Source organism: Mercenaria mercenaria, chromosome 2, assembly GCF_021730395.1.
Source record: "Mercenaria mercenaria strain notata chromosome 2, MADL_Memer_1, whole genome shotgun sequence".
In the NCBI taxonomy this organism is placed as follows: Eukaryota; Metazoa; Mollusca; class Bivalvia; order Venerida; family Veneridae; genus Mercenaria; species Mercenaria mercenaria.
Genome location: NC_069362.1, coordinates 94,636,518 through 94,643,453, shown reverse-complemented (window position 1 = coordinate 94,643,453; position 6,936 = coordinate 94,636,518).

Below are 6,936 nucleotides of genomic sequence, written 5' to 3'. Positions count from 1 at the left end.
GTTAAGTCTTAGTCATTTTCATGTCTTAGTTTAATGTAAAATTACTGCGAGGAGTTTCAAGGCTATGAATTGATATTGCTTTATAATTTGCGACAAGAGTAAACAAAAACTTAGGAATTGAATATTAAATAGCAAATTTGAGCCGGCTGTTAAACATTTTGTTTTTGCAATTCAAAATAAAAAAAACTGACAAATATATCGCTGTTAAAATTAATAATTTGATTCCGTTGGTCAGATCATCTATTTATAGCTATATAATTGAAATTGTATTATAAATTGAAAATCACTTGTGCGTGATAATTTTGAATATTAAAGCTGTACCTATTGATTAACAACCATTACCATAGTTCGTGTTTTTGTTTTCTTCTTTATCAAAATTATACTGATTCGGGTACGATAGTGTAATGCTTTGTAAAACAGCACAATCTGAAATAAATTTAATCAAAATGTTCAATATCTAATATGTTTAATTAAGAGCAGCTTCAACTTTCAAGTTTATTTCAATACATAGACTTTTACGTAATGAACAGAAAAGAATCACAGTAAATAAGATATTTCGAGCGATATTAATGATGGTAACATGTGAATATTTAGTGCACATTTATTCCAGGAAACGGCAGTCAAGTTAACAAACAATGCATGGTATTTATTATAAAATTGATATGCCGTTAGATAATATACCATTCACATGTAATAAAGTTTTCTTTCTTGATATTGCAGCTTTCCAATGGCCTTACGGAACATTTTTGCTCTCATTGAAATTAAAAATTAATACAAATAGCTTTTTGGAAAACATAACTAGTATAAAATGAAGCTCTGGGATTACATTCATTCGAGAAAGAAACGTATACAAATAGTTACACTACAAATTCACGATCGCATTCGTGTGTACAATACACGAGCCATACAGTGAAATAACACTTTTAAGAATAAACTTATCGAAATATGAAATATCATTTCAGCAAAGATATTAATCAGACTATAGAATACTATTTCAGCATTGTATAATGTATTAACAGTTTCCCTGAAACATTTTAAATTTTATCATTTTATCCATCAGGACAATGAATTGTCCGATATCATTACAGTGTGAATTGTTACAAGTATGCTTGTCTTGATTCATTAACACTTATTTTTCGACATATGAGTTTACTCCTTTATTCAGGATACAGGTAAACAACTCACATAAATAGCTTAGTGTAACAGTGGGCGGTAGTGATCCGTAAAGTGGGATCTCCTTTTTTCAAGTTTTTGGTATAATGCATTAATTAAAATGGTATTAAACAATTTATATAAATTGTCAACACAGTGATTGAAATATAACAGCTCTGATTGAATGTACGGAGAGGCTTTCTACGGCCGCCTTAAGGCAGAAACAACCCTGCTGTGGATGGATATCAAATGCAAATTCAAATTTCGTAACAAATAACGAATTTTATATCATATTTCATATCAGACCGGCTCATCTAGCAACCAATATTACAACATGGCATTTCAATTTTATGCTGTGTGTTCAATTTATGCAATTTTACGCAATGTCAATGTCACGACAAGTAATCGCGCAATTCAAAACACCATCGGTGCACCGCTCCAATAGAATTCCGGCACTGCGCACGAAAAATAGACAAATTTACGGTTAGTGGTTTGTTTTTCTTTCTTTGTGTTATTCTAATTTTGGAATAGGATATCCAAATTCGGGCTTCGAAGTACAACCTGTATATGAACAAAGATATAGCCGGGGAAACATCTTCTTAAATAGTGAAGAAAGCATATGAGATATGATGAAAATTCTGCAGGCATTTATATCAAAGCATCGCCTAACTGATACAAATACATGGCATTTATATAGCGCAAAAATTATAAAATATTCTATTGCGCATTACAATTGCATAACACACATTTAAAACATACACATTCAAAATATAAACAGGATTCTAGAACTTAGGTTTAATATATATCTACTCATTGCTCATGAAACTGACTACAATATAAATGTGTTTTAAGTTTTGATCTAAAGCTGGCTTCAGATTGAATGTCTTCCAGATAGCTAGGCAGATCGTTGCACCATTTGTGACCAACGACGGCCATAGATCTGTCTGCCAATTTTGTTCGTCGTCTAGGGATTCTAAAGATAGTGTACTAGAATGATGTACATAAATGTTAATTTCTTGCTCAACCATCCATTCCAAAGGAAAATATAGCAAACAAAACACCAAATATGATATTATGGTACTTTACATAATGTTTAATTTCCTAGAAGTGCGAAGACATAGCTAAAATGGAACAAAATGTATCAAATGCTCAAACTGCAACACCGGAGATAAAGTTTCACATATAGTTTTGCGTGTATTATGTAATGGTATTTGACTTTGCCTTTTGTTGTTTAATTTTAAGTATACATGTAACAATACCAGTAACATTTAATTTTTTTAGGTAGAAACAGCAATCAGTACCTCGTCAGAATCACTGAAAAATTCATAGGGTCTAAGAAAGAGAAATACTGGAAGGTTGCCTAGACCGAAGAGATGTTGACCTGATTGAGCCAAGTACAGAACAGCAATGTCTTTCTAATTCATAATTTGATACCTACAAAACTTTTAGATCCCACTGATGAAGACCCTCTGTAGAATTTTAAGATAGGCATGCTCATGATACGGGTACATATCCAGTGTACTGACATTAAAAGTTCCATCGGTCAACAACCTTGTTACGCCAATGCGAGGCTATCACCCCGAACCTAAACCTTGATGCATACCCGGGTATCAGACGCTTGTTGCCATTCCCTTCTGAAAAAGTCCTGCGACATATTTCTCTTGTAGCATGATACATCTGTGTAAGTTTGTAGCTTGACACATTTATGGAAGTAAATGACCAGTCCTTGGCAGTATTATATATTGGCATATGGACATTGGCGTTGACTCAGTGATCAATCCTTGTGCGTCTGTTAGTAGAGTAGAGAAATATCCAACAATTCATGCTGCCTTTAGTGTATGACTATATAGAATTTCTAATGAATTCTGTTTGAATAAATTAAGTAATATGATTCTAACTGTAGGTCGTTTATAACTTAATAGGGGTTCCTTGATATAGTTTTGGTGGATCATGCCTGTTTTTTTTGTCGAGTATGCATGTTTCATTGTCTTTGAAGAAGAGACCTTGTGTGAAAATAATTATGTGAATTTCTTTTCAGATACGTTGAACGCTTTTTATTAATTTACAGGAAGCCATTTCAGAGAATTTGAATACAAACGAACTTAACTTGATTGTTCTATAAACCTGTTACATTTTTTAAATCAGATTATTATTTAGTGTTCAGTATTTCAGTGAAAAAAATAATAGGGAAATGATAAGTAAGTTATTTTGGTAACATTAAAAATATTAGTTTGTGCATTGTGTTTGTTCAGTATAAGCTCTAGCTTTTTGTCCAGAAAAATAACATATTTTAGCAAATAATAACATTAGCCTGTTGAAATGGAGAATTCAATTTTTTACTATTTACAGAGATTCAAAGGAATATATGACCGTCGATAATTTTATTATAAAATAAATTGAAAATATCAAGATGGCCGCTTTCCAAAACAAAAAAAATCTATAACGCAAACATTCCTACAAAATCATTATTACACATACAAAGTAACGTTTTTGTATCTTCTTTCTCCCGTTGGTCCTTCTATACATCCGGTTGAATATGTCATTATGAAGTTATCATGCATATGTCATATTCGTACTTTGCATGAAATATAGAACCAGAAACAATATAGTAATACCTTATATGGACCGCTATTATGGCATGTCGAATAGCGATAACAATCAGGCATAACAATAACGATATATAGAATAACAATAACGATATATTATAATAGAATAACAATTATAATTTTTACCATACGAATATCGAACATATAATAAGAATAAAGACTTATACAATAACAACAGCAAATTTTAGAATATGAATGACACGACACATAACAAACATACAATAATAAAAACATACATATATAATTTAGCAACGTGTGACATGCCATTGACCGCGTAAACGCAACAATGGCATAAGTTGGTTTATACCTGGAAAGCAAAAGGGCCCTCTTGACACGTAAATGTAAGGCTTTTTGTTCCGATATTCAAAAACAAATAAATATGATATTATGTACATGTATAAGCCACAAAAACATTTATGTTGACTTGAACCAGTAACGCACCTTGAGATGGTTTAAAAACTTTGTCGTACTGGTTCTTTCCACTTTGGTTTGTACGGAAGACATGCCGCTTTCGTTATCTGACAAAGAAAGTCAAATGCCAGGTAGCAATTGGCATATGGCACTGCAAACGAAGATTATTTCACAAAAAGTATATCAAATCTATCAATTCTGTCATCAGTGCCGCAATTGAAGCACCGGGTGACATATTCTAGCCACGTCTTTTTCCTTTATGTAAGGAAAACACGGTTTTATGTAATGCGATAATTTAATGGGTAGTTAATTTAATGATCTGCTTGCTATATTTTCCATCGGAATAGAAAGCATAGCAATAACAAGTCATTTCTTACAGCATTCAGATGTCTTCTAACGATATTTTGATCAGTAGGTCTGTATTATTTTCACCGTACCTCACTTGTTCTTTCACTAATCAAGCACATACTTTCCAGGGTAAGTCTTTGTTTATACACAGGTCGGCCTACGAAGCCAGAGTTGTGATATTCTATTTCAAAACAGAATAACTCATCAAAGAAAGTGAGCTAGCGACTTTAAATTTGTCGAATTTATGTGCGCAAATCGATCACCGGTAGTGCCGCAATTCCATTGAACCGAAGCCCCATTAGTGCTTGAATTGCGCGATTAGCAGCCCTGAATGTTCTTTCTTATTACATGTATATCGACATCATGCCATTAACTTAGCATCCAATTATAACAACAAGCAAATCTCCAGCAATTATGTCATTACAGAGATAGTTCTATGCATAGAATATGATGAAATAATGCACGGAGGGGCAGCTGGGGTCTTCCTCCACCATCAAAGCTGGAATGTCACCATATGACCTGAATTGTGTCGGTGCGACGTTAAACCCAACAAAACAAACATTATCATTGGCGGTGCCCCACAGTGATGTATTTTCTTGCTTGTCTGTTAATCTGTGTATGTTAGTTGTATATGTCTGTATTTGTCTTTTGTACGTGCGTGTCTGCGACATTGTATGAATATTACGTTTAAGGAACGTGGCTTTCCCTGTTTAATATTCATCCTTGCTCCACCTTCCCAAACATCCGACCCTTTTATCTACCCCTTACAACCCTACCCCCATTTTCTGTATTTTGCATATATTAGAATGTACTTGTTGGATTTTTTAAGAAACCCGTCTACAATATTTTCCGTTACAGCTTCTTTTTGTTGTACTTTGCGATGCATGGCTCTATGGCTGTGTTTTGGGTGCTCTGTGCTTCAGGGAAATCTACAGGCTTACCTTTTATCTTTTACTATATTCTTAATACGTACATGCCAAATACTTGTTTTTTTAATTAATCAATTAATTAATTTATTTGTTTATTTATTTATTTATCAAACAGTGGTGTGAACAGTTCGGAAGAAATACATTAATTTAGTTAAATGACTACGAAATTCTCTTCAGATTAAAAGTTCATATTGCTTTTTTTCCTGAATGAAATGAACATTGTTGTCATAAACAGAATTAGCACATCTCTGCAAAAAAAGGCGGCCCTCGTAAGCCAGATCATTTCAATGATCTTGCAGCGGTTTATCTAGATTAACCATACGCATTTCGAACAGACATTATCAAATCTTTACTTCAAACAACAAAATTGTGGGAAGATGAAAATTACTAAGCTAAAATCAGTTTTCTTTGCTCATTGGTGTAAACACTTCAGTATATACTGTAATATGAAACATAACTTTAATCAATGAAAACCAAAGCAAGATTTTAGAAGAATGAACAAAAGGACGATCAAAAAATGATAAATTAATACTTTTATAACACACAATGAATTAAAAAAAAAAACAGTCAAGGAATTTTCCAAATATGTACAGCATTAAGTTTATACCAAGAAAAATACTCACTTCTTTTTCACAAAGAAAATTGGTGTTACTCCACATTTATTCCGGTCTGTATCCATTTCATTGAAGTTAAGTCAGACGATAACATGGGTGATTTTTCATTTTATCTCTCACACATGATTTTCTATGAGAGACAGCTGTCATATAATCTTTGAGAGGTATATTACACAAGATAATGGAAAAAAAACACAGTTTTTATGAAAGATTTTTTAACAGATTAAATTAAACCGAACGTACTACGAGGGCCATTCTAAAAATAACGAAACTCATGTGTTACATGGATGATATATGAATGACTCATTTATAATCCTGCATCGGAGATAGTTTTGTATCAAGTGTAGCCAAGGAGAGAGTTTCAAATAAGTTTTCAGCTTCCTACTCCATCCTGTATGCTTTTTGATATATATATACATGTTGTAAATGAATTGTGATTAATAAAATATTGTTTAAACCAAGTGTAGCCATATACACCAAATAAAATACATCTAGCTATAAGAACCAATTAGAGCGTACATTAAAGTACCTTGTTCTTTAAACATACAAAGGCAGATACTTAGTGAACTCCATACTTCATATGGAAAGTGTGCAGAATCAGAGAAAAGTGTTTACAGATGGGAGTGAAATGACCATGTGATCTTATCACGTAACTAAGCAAATAAAAATAATAAAATGTGGCCAATGGTGCATAATAAGGATGGGTAGATACCCTGTTTTAGTAGCAGTAGAATAATCATCGAAGTTCAGCTTCCAGATAAGTCTCGTGTAATTCAGTCATTCTATGGCACTGAAGCACATAAGGTTAATGAGAGTTCAGACACCATGGTAGCATTTTAATCTGAGCAACATACATGTACTTTTTTAGAATTAATT